Source organism: Salvia splendens, chromosome 7 (genome assembly GCF_004379255.2).
Source record: "Salvia splendens isolate huo1 chromosome 7, SspV2, whole genome shotgun sequence".
Taxonomy (NCBI): domain Eukaryota; kingdom Viridiplantae; phylum Streptophyta; class Magnoliopsida; order Lamiales; family Lamiaceae; genus Salvia; species Salvia splendens.
The window spans coordinates 36,336,412-36,353,658 of record NC_056038.1 but is presented as its reverse complement, the minus strand read 5'-3'; the positions used below and the strand labels follow the sequence as shown (position 1 = coordinate 36,353,658).

Below are 17,247 nucleotides of genomic sequence, written 5' to 3'. Positions count from 1 at the left end.
ATAGCCTATGATTTTCAAAAATTTCCCCATTATTCCTCCCAAGAATCACGTTAATCCCTCCCCCACCAAATCCCCTCCAAATCTTCATGCAATTAATTGGAGGATTTATTTCTAACTCTATAAATAGGGATAAAACAAACCCTAACCCTAGCCCCCACTAATCACACGCCTCTGTCTCCCTCCCACACGCCCCATCTTCTCTCCACTCCTCTCCCACTTGTTCTTCTACTCTACTCAAGATCTTTTCATCCTTGCCAAGAGTTGGTTGAAGAATCAAGATTTCTATTTGTTCTACCGATTATTTCAATCAAGAAAGGTACAATCGAACTTCTTTTCTTCATCCTCTCCATTCAAACATGGTTTTGACTCCCTCATGCAAAAAGTCAAATCTAAGGATTTAATCGGTGGGAATTTGTATTTGTATGTGTGTATGCGTTTTGAATGAAATTGTATGAAGATTTAATGAATCATTGGTGAATGATGTATGATTATATGAAAACATGAGTGTGAGGACTCTTTTAAACATTTTTGTGTGTTAAAACCATGAAAAGGGTTGTGTTTGAATGAATGGGGATAAAACCCTAATTCGAATTTTTAAGCATTGAAAACTGTGGATTCGGACAGTAGATTCCGACACGTTTTTACCGACCAAGTGAACTCCTTTTATTCGATTCTTTTTTCTGAGTAAACTTCTTGATGTCTTCTATGTTGTGTGTGAATTTCAACTCATTTGGACAAAGGATGAATTATTGGTGAAATTTTGAAGTTGACTGCGCAATTCTGCCAGAAAATATTTTCTCGACCAGTAGGTTTCGTTTTCGATTTGACCGACCTAAAAATGTTATTTTGACATGAAATTTTAACTGGAAGTTATTTGATGAGTCTACTGCATTGTGGTAAAATTTTAGCCCCAACGGAAGTCGGGTGAGTTTTTAATAATTTTTATAAAATGGTTGCGCAGTGCTGCCAGATTTCTATCTTTACAAAAACAACTATGTTGTTATAAGTGATATACATGATTTATATATGTGATGACGTGATGTGTTATTCAAAGATGGGGAAAAAGGGAAACGTTGGGGACATGCATGATTTTGAGTCGGTATTTGAGACTGATTGTGATACACATAATGTAAAGGTGATAACTCGCGCTCTCAGCGTGACAGCAAGGGAAAGGAAATACTTGAAATCTAAGCAGTCGAGGTGGGCTTTCTTTTAAATAAGGACGATGTCCTAAGTATTTTACCGATGAGAATGAAATTGTGTTTATCATGTCTTGTTTGGTTTTAACGTGCCTATCTGATGTGGCTTTTGCCACTATTATTTAAATCGAATTCGAGTCCTCGTAGAGCCGCAAACTCTACTTGGATTAGTGTACACCAATGGTAGACCGTGTGTCAGCGTACGGGTTGGCCGGTCTAGTGACCTGGTTTGTGGTCGCATTCCTTGTCATGTATGTGCGGATATGGCTAACGTCTATGGGAAAATGACTGATCAGTCGACTTTTTACAATGAGAAATGATTTTGAGTGCCTCGGGCCTTTCTAAAGCTAAACCCCGATGGTTACTTACGTATGGGATGATAGATAAATAATAATTTTTATGAAAATATTTTCGGCATAAGTCCACTGAGTATCTTTATAGTACTCAGCTCTGCATGTGTTTTCCTTATGTTCAGGTTGAGCGGCGGCGAGAGGTTGGTGGTGTTGAGCAAGTAACTTGAAGAATTAAATGTTTATCTTTGAATTATGGGTGTCGTTGTGTCTTCACACATGACGTCACTCCTTCTCTTGGTCGTTTTCCGCTGCGATATTTCTTTTACTTATTAGTTGTTGGGCCGAACTTAAATTTTTCCGGTTACTGTTTTCTTGTGATTCTGTTGGATAATGTCAAACTCTTAATCGTTTCCTTTGAGTATTAATTGCCGGCCCAACTCATTATTTAAACCCCGAGTCCCCTTCTTGTTTTATACTTAATTGTTCATTTAGTATGTCGGTCAAACCTCCTTGATGAAACCCTAGCCTATTTTCCTTGTTATATTTAAGTCTGTTTAAGTCGCGATCGCCGCATTTATTATACCCTAGAAGGGCGGTCGCGACAGTTTGGTATCAGAGCCTCAGTTTCTTTCCGCTCTGGACCCAAGAGTCTTGTTTGAGTCAAAATCCATTCATGTGTAAATTGGCTAAATGATAAACATTGAAAGCTCAACACCACAACTCGTCCGTGCCCAACCACGAAGAATGAGGTAACAAGTACTTTGATAGTTTTTTTATATGAACTGTGAAATGTTGGAAATTTCGATAGGAATATTACTCTCGTGAGAATGGGAGTACTTCTATGGGGATCGAGGTTGATATAACATTTTGAAAATATTGCTTGGAATATGAAATAATGAATATGCATGGGTATGAAATTGTTAAATGCGACTATGCCAAAAATGATGAATATTGTTGTGCACATCCCGATAAGGAAAATCGGCGAATATGTGATTAGACTTCTATGAGTTGGATAGATGAAATTCTAAATGATTGAAAATTACATGAATTGTGAAACGTGAAGTATGAGTGTGATTACTTGATTATACTATGAAACAACACCTGTGAGAAATAAATAAATACTATGGCTTTTGGAAAATGTTGTGAAGATATGAACCGAGAGACTCTATGAGATTATACAATTGCTTTTGTTTAACAGTGAGGCATAATGGTGTTGAATGTGCTGGATATTGAAGTATGATTGTGAACTTGTATTGGTCGATGTTGAGATTTGCTATTACGTCCGCGAAACTGCAAAATTTACTTGAAGAAAATACATGTTGCTTCCATGAACGACAAAATTTTATGCCTAGGCGGTTGAAATTTCATGACCATGAAACTGTGAGTGATACGCGTGTAGTTACGAGTTGTGTTTGTGATACAGATGAGCATGATGATTTATGAAATGCGATTCCATGGATGATTGATTGACTGGGTGTTGCTATTCACATATATTAATGTACGATGTTTGTTATGCTATGGAACACCAAATGACTTATACGAATAAATGTGTTGATTGTGCAATATATGGATGACGTATATGTGGTGAAAATTCATGACCGATGAATTACGAGGTATTGTATAGAACCACTATTAAAGTGAAATGTGGAACTTTTGAACTTTGTTGCGAACGTAGGAGTCATATGAAGCTTGAGTTAGGTAATGATCAAATATACGTTGAAGTACGAGACTTCAAGCTATGCTTGAAATTATAGAGTGCCTAAGAGGTAGGCCAGACTGAACGTGCTAGAACTTAGTTGTAAGTTGACAACTGCAATATCACTTTCCTGAGTGATAAGACCAACGAAAATATATATTTCGAACTTTGGTATATCCTCACAATGGCGAGATCATACCTAAGATCTAATAAAACCATGCAGTCTTGCATACCATGCCAAATTGGCGATGCGACACAAGTACGACGGCGTTTACGACACTGTAAGACCACGTGTGCAATGACAATGCATCTCGAAAACTACGTGGCATGGCAAGAAGACTTTGAAGATGCGACCATCAAAAATAGTTATTAATTTTCTACGATACGATGAATCTCAACTTGGAATCCACGATTTCATAGAACGATGCTACCATGTTCAGGCTCGCGAAAATGTGCGAGGGAGTGCGACCCTCGTTGCTAGAATGAACGTTTTACTTTCAACAATACTTACTTGGATTCTAAGTTCCTTTCGAGACGTTTTGAATAGACGTGAGACCTTGCCTATTTAAACACCTTGGTTGATTCCCAATTTGCAAGTAATGTCCATTATTTTTTTCCCTATATCGAGTCATGACTCACTTGTCTCGAAAGTTTGTGTTTGCCTTTGTAAACGTTGGATAGCTTGATTGAGTAGTCTCCTTTGATTCATCATTCATAAGGACAATATTTTGACCTTATGAACTTCCGTCATTGAACTTCATTCCTAAGGTTGTTTGCAGTTATGACCTTCAGTATGATCACACCTCCAGACATGTTTTCTTCAAAGAAAAGAATATTATTCTTGGAACTACTGGTTCACCTCTTTATTTTGTAACCATGTATGTGACAAGTTCTTTCTTGCAGAAGTGAAATTCTTTTTAGCTCGGTTTCACTACATATATTGTTTCATACTCAATGATTTTTCTTTCTGCAACACCAAGTTAAGGCTATCATGTTCTCTTCTTCCTTAACGGGTTGATCGTGTTAAATTTCTGAAAAGTTCCATTCACTTTGAGTTGTCTTTAACAAACCCGTGAACCCATTGATGTGATTTCATCTTTTCCAATAACATGATGTTGTTGAACCATCATTTGTACTACTTCATGACATTTGTCCATGTTTCTAAATCCTGCTGCGACTGATTATTTTAGGCCTTGACATGTTTGAACGATATCCTTCATTACTGTCCGGAATTTTGCAAATTGTGATCTAGCAGTCGGCTATGGAATTTGAGAATTTTCGCAGTTTCATCCTGTTTCCATGACCTGTCTCATGTTCTTCAAAGCTCTCATCAGAAAGTAAATTCTCAAAGCTCTATGGGTTTTATTTGATACATCTAAACCATTTAATTCTCAGAATGGACGGGTTGAGTCCAATGAAACTCAATCATTGCATGGTTGTTCTTGTTTCCTTGGTTAATTTTGGAGCCTTCCCGACTAAAGACATCCTTAGCAATGTTGCAACAATTTGAAATCTATTCATATCCAAGTAAGACTGTTGGGCCAAATTTCGAATCCTTGATACTAGACGGTAGGGAAATGCAGTAGTTGACTCGGATTTACACAAGAAATAAGTTTCTATAGTCAGACATGCTCAAAAATGGCACACCAACCAGAAGCGTCGACGTAACTGACGAGATACATTTATGAGTGAACGATCGATCGAACGACAAGCGAATAATGAATATGAGAAGATGTATCTACGGTCACCACCGTGCGAGGAAATTATAGAGGGAGTACAAGCCCCTTCATAGAGTTTATTGCATAAAATAAATATCGTCAACAAGAGAGAACATATGAAAGGTGACGAGAAAGAGCCACGGGACGACGAGATGATCGAGAAAAGAAATGTATGATAATACCATGAATATTAGAAAATTGTGTGGGAGTTGGAAGACAAAACGAGGAGAGTTAATAGAAATTTTCATGAGAGAACCGGCTAAGGCAGAATCATGGATACATGCACTGGAGCGAATTTTCGCAATCCTAGGATGCAATGATCGAGAACGGTTAAGTTGTGTGAACTACCAACTGACCGACGCTGCCGACTTCTGGTGGGACACCAGGATGAAGACAATGCCCCGAGACCAAGCAGAAGGAATGACTTGGGAAGGCTTCAAGGCGGAAGTGTATAGCAAGTATGTGCCGAAGAGCTACCGGAAGGCGAAGGCGTCTGAATTCTACAATCTGACCCAAGGACGTATGACCGTGCACTCAACAGCATGACACGATATGCACCTAATCAAGTCGATACTGACGAGAAGCTGTCTGATAAGTTTCGCGAGGGACTAAAGCATGAGATAAAGATGTCATTGGCGAGCCGTGGGAGACTTCCCTACGCGGAAGCACTAGCTCTAGCACTGGATATTGAGACAGCGATGCCTAAGGAGAGAGCTAAGGAAATCACTACCTCGTCATCACACCACTCCTGGGAGAAAAGGAAGTGGGATGATTCTAGGACTCCATACGACGGAAAACGGTACCAGTCGAGTCAGCATCGATCTCAACACGGAGAGGAGATGGAGGAAAGGAAAGTGGAAGACGTCGCTGTTGTGCGAGGATTTCCAGACGTTTTTCCGAAGTGTTACCTGGACCGCTGCTAGATCGACAAGTGGAGTTTACGATCGACCTCGAACCAGGAGCCGCACCTGTGTCTAAGGCACCGTATCGAATGGCGCCTAAAGAGTGGGAGGAACTCAAGATACAACTTCAAGAGCTCATGGACCTAGGATTCGTTAGGCCTAGTGTCTCACCGTGGGGCACACCGGTGCTTTTCGTCAAGAAAAAGAACGGGTCAATGAGAATGTGTATCGACTATAGAGAGTTGGACAAATTGACTCTCAAGAACGAGTATCCACTGTGGAGGATAGATGACCTGTTTGACCAACTTTGAGGGGCCGGTGTGTTCTCAAAGATGGACTTAAGGTCCGGATACCATCAATTAAGAGTCTGAGGAGAAGATGTACCAAAGACGGCCTTTCGTACGAGATATGGCCACTATGAGTGATGCCATTTGGGTTGACTAATGCACCTGCAGTATTCATGGACTTGATTAATCGAGTGTTCCACCCATACTTGGATAAATTTGTCTTGATCTTCATAGATGACGTACTCGTCCACTCGAAGAATGAGAAAGAGCACGAGGAACATCTACGAATCACCTTGGAGACGTTGAGGACCGAGAAGCTATACACTAAATTCAACAAGTGTGAGTTTTGGCTGAACGAGGTCAATTTTCTCGGTCACATTGTGTCGGCAGAAGGAATCCGAGTGGATCCTGCCAAGGTTGAGGCGGTACAACAATGGAAGGCACCTTCGACACCAAACAAGATTCGGAGTTTCCTTGGTTTGGCAGGATATTACTGAAGGTTTATAGAAGGATTCTCCAAGCTAGCGAGACCAATGACCCAACAACTCAAGAAGGGGGTAAAAGTCAATTGGACCCCGGAGTGTGAGACAAGTTTTCAAATTTTGAAGGAGAAACTGACCACTGCACCAACCGGATATAATTTTTTTGGGAAGTGGGAAAATATTTTTTTTAATTAAAAACCGGTTTTTTTAAAAATAATATTCAAATGCAACGGATATGCCGTTGCCCAATCAACACCTACCATGTCACCTGCTCGCTGGCACGGACGTGCTCGATGCATCAAGCAGCGCCGTGCCAGCGGCGCAAGCGCAGCAGCGGACAGCGTCTCCGTGCCGCTGGCACGGACGCCATCCTGCTCACCGTTGTGCATGCTCTTATGCTCCAATAGAAACTATTCATCGAACAGGAAGGTGCAAAAACTAGTCTTCAAAGGCGAATTCATCAAATTAGTTACGACAAGAGTGGTTATTTATATTTGATCACATATAACAAGGCAAGTTTTTGGAAGACATATATATTGATGTAAAGATTTTCTTAAAAAATTGGAATTTTATCTCTCTTCAATTACTATATCTTTGAAAATTTAGCAGGAGCAAAATATGTACATTTATCTTATGGAGTAGTAAAGTTATAATTATGTGTTGATTGCATATTAATTGGGGATGGATTTTGAAATCATAAATAAAAACCTTGTCGCTTTCCTCACTTGCACTTTATAATTATCTAATTGCCTAAGTTGGTCATGAATTATAAACACTAGAATAATAGTTTTTAAATTAAAAGCACCATTTTAACTGATTTCAATTCTTACAGTTAGATTACCTATTTCAAATTGTCGACATCTACAAAAGGAGTAGATAACAGTACTACTACTTTTTAAATAAATGTACATAAATTGTACATGTATATAATATCTTTAAATTTTAAATTTAATTGAATTTAATTAAAAATTAGTTTTGTTTTTTGTTGTACAATTATATAGCAATAAGAAAGAAGTGATATAGAAATTTTATGTCAAATTGTAACATGATTTCACCTTGATTTGAATTAATTATATACTAATATTTAGTAAAAAAATATATTTTTTCTTAAACATACAAATATTTAAGTTGAAATTTTAATTTTTTTTGAAATGTTGCGAAATGATTAGTATGAAATTTATTTTAAACCAATTAATGTTTATGAATCAATTTTTAAGGTTAAATGATTAAAAAAAAGTTCGATTATGTACGTACAATGTACATTTATCACTACCTTAAATAAAAAGCACCCTTTAAAGTTTTAAATAAGTTTAATTCTTGTAGCTCGGTTACCTATTTCAAATTGTCGAGTACAAATGCAAATTTGTGACATGATAATGAGATATCACTATGTGGTCACGTTTTTTCAACTGTTCTGCACAAAAAATAGAAATACAAGGATATGAAAGTTTCCTATTTTAAGGAAATACACCCAAATAAAAAAGAGTTTAACTTGAATTTTAAGTCTAAATAATATGCTTACTTCACATTTCTGATGACTTTCGTAATGCCCAAGTTAGTGGAAATACAAAATACTACAAATTTATATTCATAACTTACCTTGAAATGCATCCTGCTTCACATTTATATCGAAAAATAAAGTAGCGCCATATTTCGAAATCCCATATTAAAATTCATGAGTAAGTTTTTTAGAATAAATTTGTTGGGAGAATAAAAATTACAGTACTATAATTTTAACAGTTTTTAAATTATTTTATAATTTTATATTTGGAAAAATTATGTTTATCTAGTAGACAGAAAATATATGTGGACAAAATATTTGGCTACGCTACATAAACGATATTGTTTAATATATCAAATAAATTAAGACACGTGATACTTCAGAATTTTAAAATAGGATAGAATTGAAAAAAATGTTAGTACAATTTTGACAATTTACTCATTATTTAATCATGACACTTTAGAATTTTAATGATTTTTTTTGGAAACAAATTTAATTAGTGTTTATAGTGTAATTGAAAATTAGAGAATGAATAAAATAGACTTAAGTGACCACAGAAAGTGGTGGTGGGCTTTGCCGAATGGGCCGTGTCCAATTTGCCCACAAAAAAGGATATAAAAAGCGGAGAAAAAATCAAAGTCGTCATCTTCCTCCCCAAATTCCTCTAATCATTTTCACTTATATTTATACATATATAATCGTCAACATCTTCTTCATCCGCAGGCACGCACTTCGATTCCCCTCTCTCATCCCCATACATCTCCTTATCTCTGCGCCGATTTTCGTTTCTGTTGGATGTGACAGACACGCGCTCTTTCCAATTGCGATTTCGGCGTCATGTATATAACCAGTGGCACCTCCGCCCTCCTAAAGAGGGCTTCTCACTCCTCTACCCGAAGGACTCTCTCCTCTCTCTAGGAAACCTCCTGCGCCTTCGCATCCCTGTGTTGGTGGTGGTAGTGCTGCCTCGCACTCCGTAGGCCAGCAGAATCTCCGATCTCTGAGCTTTTTGTCTGCGGCGGCGCGGTGGAGCCACGGCGCTGGGTGGAACTCGCCTACTAGCCAGATCAGGATCGCTTCCTCCGCTTCGGATAGTCTGTTGCATCGGAAGATCGCTACAATGGGTGGGTGCTATTGCCGTTTTTGTTTTTGTTGAGATTTTTTATGTTGTTCGCTGTTGGAAATGGAGGTGTGAGTGTTTGATTGATCGTGCAATTTTGATTTGTTTTGTAGATGCTAAATCGTATGTTTGAACAGCTGGAGTTGTATCTGTTTTGAATTGTTGGATTTTGCTTTTTTGTTTATGCGTAAGGTGAATTAGATTTACTTAATTTTAAATGTAATTTCTTCCCAACTATGCGAATGTTTGATTTTAGCAATAATAAGATTCTGGATTAGAGATGAGTGAGCTTAAATTTTGATTTGGCTTGACGTCACTGAAGTTGACTCACATCCTGTCTTTATCACTTTGCATTTAGTCGGAAATGTATACTGAATGTGGCTTCAATCTTTATTTTGCTGTTTCTACTTTGTTTTATGGAGTTATGAGGAACTTTTGAAGAAATATTGTTGTCTGGTCTGTAATGTTCTGTCATTTTCAGCATCGGATTGAACACAGTATATTACAAAAAAATTGACCTTTTATTCCCTGGCTTATCTGTAAATTATTCGTTTTAATGGTACAATGTTTCATGTAGTGATTTAATTTTTAATCAAGTATTTTTTTTTCTGAAACATAGTTTATATGCTTGTACTATTAAGTAAGCTTACTCCTCGTAATGTGGTTTCAGCTTCTGAGAATGCTTTCAAGGGAATTTTCACTAGTCTGCCAAAGCCTGGTGGTGGTGAATTTGGCAAGTTTTACAGCCTGCCTGCTCTAAATGATCCAAGGATAGGTAAGCGCTCTTACTATCGACATTTCCCATTTTCCTTGTACAAGCATGCTCTTTTTCTGTGCATAATTTTTAAAACTGACCATCTACACTGCATAAGCTCATCTCGATTGAACTTTTGAATAATCTATCTGACTGTTGATGGTGCACTTTTTATCCAATGTAGCTGTCGATGTTATCTGCTGTCAAAATTCTCATCGTATAGTAGAACTTTATAATGAGGATTTTGTGTGCCTGTTATGTAATTACAGATAAACTACCGTACTCTATCAGAATTCTTCTCGAGTCAGCGATACGTAATTGTGATGGCTTCCAAGTAACTAAGGAAGATGTTGAGAAAATCATTGACTGGGAAAAAACTTCTCCAAAGCTAGTAGAGATTCCTTTCAAGCCTGCTCGTGTACTTCTGCAGGTAACTGGTCTTGGTTGAACTACATCTACTGTGTCCTTCGTTATAACAGCTCAGCTGATTTCATGTGGAAATATCTCACTATTGGCAGGATTTTACTGGTGTACCTGCTGTCGTCGACCTTGCTTGTATGCGTGATGCTATGAACAGGCTTGGCAGCGATTCTGACAAGATCAATCCATTGGTATGTTCCATATTTTGTGCTTATTTCTTGAACTTATCAACTTGAGGAATTAGTAAATTTGATGTATCAAGTTGCAATACTTTTCCATCTAGGATAAAAGTGAATTGCAGGAACGTGTGAACTCTCTTCCCTTATTTCTTGAACTATGAACTGAGGAATTAGTAAATTTGATATATCAAGTTGCAAATTGCAATACTTTTCCATCTAGGATAAAAGTGAATTGCTGGAACGTTTTGAACTCTCTGGTCCACTTTGTTTGGTTTTGTGCTTCAATTTCTTACAGAGCTTTACCCATTAGCTTTATTCAAGCTATATTCTTATCACAGATAGATAAAGTTAAATGCAAGTTTGATGAATCAATGATAGATTATCAATTCAACTTGTTGAATCAATTTGAATAGATTATCATCTTAAGGGTGTGCCAAGCAATGATATGATACTAATAAGATATCCTTGTAGAAGATGAGAAGTATGGTTTCACATAATGTTTCTAGATTATAAATTTCAATGTTTGATGGTACTGCAGGTTCCAGTAGACCTAGTCATTGATCATTCAGTTCAAGTCGATGTTGCTAGGTCTGAAAATGCCGTTCAAGCCAACATGGAGCTTGAGTTCCAAAGAAACAGGGAAAGATTTGCATTTCTTAAGTGGGGTTCTAATGCTTTCCAAAATATGCTTGTTGTTCCACCAGGATCGGGTATTGTGCACCAGGTATAGCGCAAATCAGTGGTTTTATTTTTGTGCATGATTTTGTTCTGATTCGCATGTTCTGGTATGGTAATATTTTGTAAAATTACAATTTTCATTGTTCAGATTTGATTTGAAAATTATAGTTTCTCTCCTTCACTTTGGGCCTTATAATCCATCTTGATGTTATATAATGAGTTACAAGCCATACAACGGTTTTAGGTCAATCTTGAATATCTCGGACGTGTTGTCTTCAATACCGATGGAGTACTCTACCCAGACAGTGTTGTTGGGACCGACTCTCATACAACCATGATCGATGGGCTTGGAGTTGCCGGATGGGGAGTTGGAGGTATTGAAGCGGAGGCAGCTATGCTTGGACAGGTATGAACTCTAAACTGGAAGATCTTTTATTTTTGAGTCAACTCTCCTGTCTGTATTCAATATCTTTCTTGTTTACTGAAACAATTTGCTGGAAAAAAACTACTCCGTATTAGGTTTTCTTGATTCACTTCCACTTAATTGTATATTTATACCTATTATTTCATGCATTTTTCTGTATTTGCATTTTGCTGGAGAAGTAGATTCAATGATCGTTGGATCTGTTTTGATGTTCGTTTACCTTTGATGGATCCAAAATCAAGATGCTTTTGCACCATCTAACTTGTGCTATTACCTGACAGCCAATGAGCATGGTGTTGCCTGGAGTTGTTGGATTCAAGTTATCGGGGAAGTTACAGGATGGTGTCACTGCTACTGACTTGGTTTTAACAGTGACACAAATGCTGAGGAAACACGGTGTTGTTGGAAAGTTTGTTGAATTTCATGGTAATAATACCCAATCTCGACATTTCACACACTTTGTCTTTATTAGATGACCTAATTAAGCATATCTTGCTGTGTTCAGGTGCTGGTGTGGGTGAAATTTCGCTAGCTGACAGAGCAACTATTGCAAATATGTCCCCAGAGTATGGTGCAACTATGGGGTTCTTCCCTGTAGATCGTGTTACCTTGCAATACTTAAAATTAACCGGCAGAACTGAAGAGACTGTAAGCACATTTTACTGCATTTGCTAAATTATAATGAAAATGATCTAATCCCATTGTATTCTGTATGTTCACTAATCATATAACTATCAATATATCAATATTTAGGTGGCAATGATTGAAGCTTATTTACGTGCAAACAATATGTTCGTTGACTACAATGAGGTAGGACTTTATGCTTGTTGTGATATAGTGTTTTTTGAGAAAAATTCTTAGGCTTCTCTGAATATTCTGTCTTCATTCTCTCTAAATTCCAGCCTCAACAAGAACGAGTGTACTCATCTTACTTGCAACTGGACCTGTCAGATGTTGAACCATGTATTTCAGGACCAAAAAGGTTTTTACCAAGAATTCTGCACTTCCATTTTTCTTTATTAGTTGAATGTGTTTATGATACCAATTCTTTTACTTATTTGATAGGCCTCATGATCGCGTGACATTGAAAGAAATGAAGTCTGACTGGCACTCTTGTCTTGATAGCAAGGTTGGATTCAAGGTGAGGATATAACAGTCAAAAGGCCCTACATTATTTGTTTAGTGTTACGGGATGTGAATGTAGTAGGGACTTGTGGTACTCTTACCTGGAATTATACTAAATCATTGTCTAACTGCAATGTAGGGATTTGCTGTTCCCAACGAAGCACAGAACAAAGTGGTGCAGTTTTCATTCCAGGGACAGCCAGCAGAGCTTAGGCATGGCAGTGTTGTGATTGCTGCAATCACAAGTTGCACAAACACATCAAACCCCAGTGTTATGCTTGGGGCTGGCCTCGTAGCGAAAAAAGCATACGATCTGGGTCTGCAGGTCTGCTGTTTTATCATGAATGCAGCTGAGTTTTCAAATTGAAATGTTGTTTTCATGCACAGCTAATCCGGATAATTTATCAGGTAAAACCATGGGTGAAAACAAGCCTTGCTCCAGGCTCTGGAGTGGTTAAGAAGTATCTAGACAAGAGGTATCAATTGTGACTTCAGTTTTATGTGCAATAGTTTGCCGCAGACTACTGAAAGTGCGTTCTTTGAATGATGCAGTGGGCTGCAGGAATACTTGAATCACCAAGGCTTCAATATTGTCGGGTATGGTTGTACAACATGCATTGGCAATTCTGGTGACTTGGATGAATCCGTTGGTGCTGCAATTTCAGAAAATGGTAATTGTGCAGCTTTGTCTATATATATCTTAAGGAATATGACCATTGAAGCTATACTCTAGTTTGTCAATGCTTTGTTGCATTCTTGTGAATTTTGTCCTCTATTAATTCAGTTTTCGCTGTGTTCTTCAGACATTGTTGCAGCTGCAGTACTTTCTGGTAATCGTAACTTCGAAGGTCGTGTCCATCCCTTGACAAGAGCAAACTATCTTGCCTCACCTCCTCTAGTTGTCGCATATGCCCTTGCTGGCACGGTTAGTGATTGATTCTTATTACAATTCTATACAATCACCAAAGCTTAAGTGAAGCACACACTCTGTTAGTGTCATGAACAAGAGAAATACCCTATCTTGTGCGTGTGTGTTCCATTTATAACGAGTGCCATAGTTTGAAATTTGAGTTGGGTATGTCTGAATTTGCTGAAAATATGTTGATCCTCGAAGGCTGAATGAATGTCACATGTTTGCTTCCTTCGACAGGTTGATATTGATTTCGAGAAAGAGCCAATTGGTGTGGGCAAGAACGGAAGAGAAGTATACTTTAGGGATATCTGGCCATCAACTCAGGAAGTAGCTGAGGTATGCATAATATCTATTAAACGGCATGATCTAAGAATGACAAACCCACTGACTTTGAAAACGTCTTTTAGGCGGTTCAATCGAGTGTTTTACCCGAAATGTTCAGGAGCACATACGAGGCCATCACTAAGGGTAACCCCATGTGGAATCAGTTGATGGTACCGAATGACAAGCTGTACTCATGGGATCCTACTTCGACTTACATTCACGAACCACCGTACTTCAAGAATATGACCATGGATCCTCCTGGCCCACACTCAGTAAAAGATGCCTACTGCTTGCTTAACTTTGGCGACAGTATTACAACAGATCACATCTCACCGGCTGGAAACATCAACAAGGACAGTCCCGCTGCCAAATATCTCATGGAACGTGGAGTTGAACGCAAGGACTTCAATTCCTATGGCAGTCGACGTGGTAATGATGAAATCATGGCGAGAGGAACTTTTGCAAACATCCGCCTCGTCAACAAGTTGTTGAAAGGGGAAGTTGGCCCGAAGACAGTCCACATTCCAACCGGAGAGAAACTTTCCGTATTTGATGCTGCAATGGTAGATCTCCTTGGACTTGCCCCTGAATTCATTCCACAGCACAAACATATACTTTTTCTCGCCAAAATGTACTCGTATTAACTATTAACCTAAAAGAATCTTCCAGAAATACAAGACTGCAGGGCAGGACACCATTATCTTGGCCGGAGCAGAGTATGGTAGCGGAAGCTCCAGAGATTGGGCCGCAAAGGGGCCTATGTTGTTGGTAAGTCCGCTAATCATTGCTTTAACTAACCCATTACACTAACACAAAACAAGAAAATCCAAACTTAATCCGGCTATTCAATCATTCTACAGGGAGTTAAAGCAGTGATTGCCAAATCCTTCGAAAGGATCCATCGCAGTAATCTTGTAGGAATGGGAATTGTTCCTCTATGCTTCAAGGCTGGTGAGGATGCCGAGACACTAGGCTTGACGGGTCAGGAACGCTACACCATTGAGCTTCCCAGCAAAATATCTGACATCCGCCCTGGCCAAGACATAACTGTCCGTACAGACAATGGAAAGCAGTTCACATGCATTGTCCGTTTTGACACCGAGGTAAATTTCCTTCGAAAATCAACATTTTATGATGTTCTATAGATTGAATTCGTGTTAATTTCTTACTTAAATTATCTTGTGTTTCAGGTCGAGCTTGCGTACTTCAACAATGGCGGTATTCTTCCATACGTAATTCGGCAGCTGATATTGCAGTAAGATGCCATTTTGATGAGAGCCATGAATCCACATTTCCTCAACTGTACAACGTTAGAATAAAAATTTCCAGTATTTTATTGCTTCCTTTAAAGGTCAAGCAACTGCCATGCACGAAGAGTAATTTCCTTTTTTTGTAATAAATTCGGCCTAAAATAGACATGGGAGAAGTATTAGAATTTTATTCGACATCTACTTATGGGTGCGCGCGAGATAAAATCGCTGGCACCCGATGAATAGTGCAAGTGATGGAGATAAATTTTAAGTTATACAGAATGATATTTGCTTGAAATGAAGCATATAGTTTCCAATCATATGCAGAAATGGTGTTTGGATCATTTGTTCTATAATATATGATATGTTATTCATTTGCTTATTTTGAGTGTATATTTTGTGGCTCTCACCTTATTGTTTTGAGATATATGTGTTGGTTTCTTTCGTATGAAAAATGATTTACATAGTGGATTGATTTTAAAGAATACGATTCAATTACAGTGGGGAGTGAGACGGGATGGGGCTTAGTTTACTTTTTCGATTAAATTTTTGTTTGTCGTTCTTGTTCTCCTTTGTCAGACACTGCTCTCTTCTCTTTCTTTCTTGACAATCTCTCCTCTGTGCTCTCTGTTTCTTTTGCATCGTTCATTCTGCAAATTTTTATCTATATTTCTTACTATTTTTTTGCTAAACTAGTAAGTAGTTAGCTTTTAAGCTAAGAGCATCCGCAATAGTGGATGTCGGACCGGCGTGCCGGGCATCCGCGCGGGACGTCCGCCGTTGGGTCGGGAGAGGCGGACGTCCCGATTTTTTTATTTTTTTCAAACTCTATATATACGGCTCGTTGAACCTCATTTCATTCGCACCACTTGTTTTAACGAGTTTCTCTCTCTCTACTTTCATTTCTTTTGAAAGTAAATAGAGCACGACAGTGATTCTCCCGCCACGAGCGAGTCACAAACGCAGATGTTTCCCGTTGGAGGTGGGGGAAACGCTGGCGGAACTGCAGGGATGTCCGGGATGATACCCGGAATGGCGCTGATGATGCCCCAACCCCAAATGGCGGGGATGATGCCCGGGTACTACAATATATACCCTTGGATGGGTGGGATGGTGCCCCAGATGCCCGGGGTGAGTGGAGGGATGATGGGGGAAATGATGCCCGAAATGGCGGCGGGGATGGGGGGAATGATGCCCGGTATGGCTGCAAGGGGTAGCAGGCTGGGGTCCCCAATCACCCGGGGACAATGTCTATCGCCCTTACATGGATTTATTGTCTAGCGATTCCCAGAGTACTCATCTGGAGACTCAGTTCACCGGCATTGAGACTTTCTTTTTTGAGGAGTTGGGGATATCTCCGGTCAGGGAGTCTCCCACTGAGATACCACCGTTGTAGGGAGGTCGAAGAAGAAGGGCAAGGGCAAGAGCACTACCTCGTCCTCGCGTGCGGGGGACGAGGGTGGGGCGGGGGCCGAGGGAAGGAGAAAGTGGACCGTCTGGAGCGTGGCGGAGTGCGTCGCGCTGGCTCAGGCCTGGGTGGGTATAGTTGAGGATCCCTACATCGGGGCTAACCAACATATCAACAGAGTGTGGTGGCGCATTAGCCAAAGCTACCTTAAATTCAAACCACTAGGTGGGAAGCCTCGCGATGGAGAGCAATGCCGGAAACAGTGGGAGCGGCTGAGGAGGCAGCTCAGCCAATTTGCCGGCATCTATCAAAACAACCTCCGTACGGCAACCAGCGGCATGTCCATGGAGGATGTAAAGACTTTGTCCATGCAGCAGTACCTCGACAAGGAGAAGAAGTTCGGCGTTTTCAATTATTGGGAGGTCTATCGTGTGGTGCAGAATTCTGCCAAGTTTTGTGCAGGTGTTGAAGCTGGCTAACCGAAGCGGACGAAACTTAACGCCCCCGGCGAGTACAGCAGCAGTGCTGGTTCTCACGACCTCCCCGACGCCGAGGCAGAGATCCTTACCCATCA

General features: G+C 39.4%; 1 pseudogene; it reads left to right on the top strand.

The window, feature by feature from the left end:
* The first annotated feature begins 8,733 nt into the window (after positions 1-8,733).
* On the top strand, positions 8,734-15,647 carry LOC121741618 (annotated as a pseudogene).
* The last annotated feature ends 1,600 nt before the right edge of the window (positions 15,648-17,247 follow it).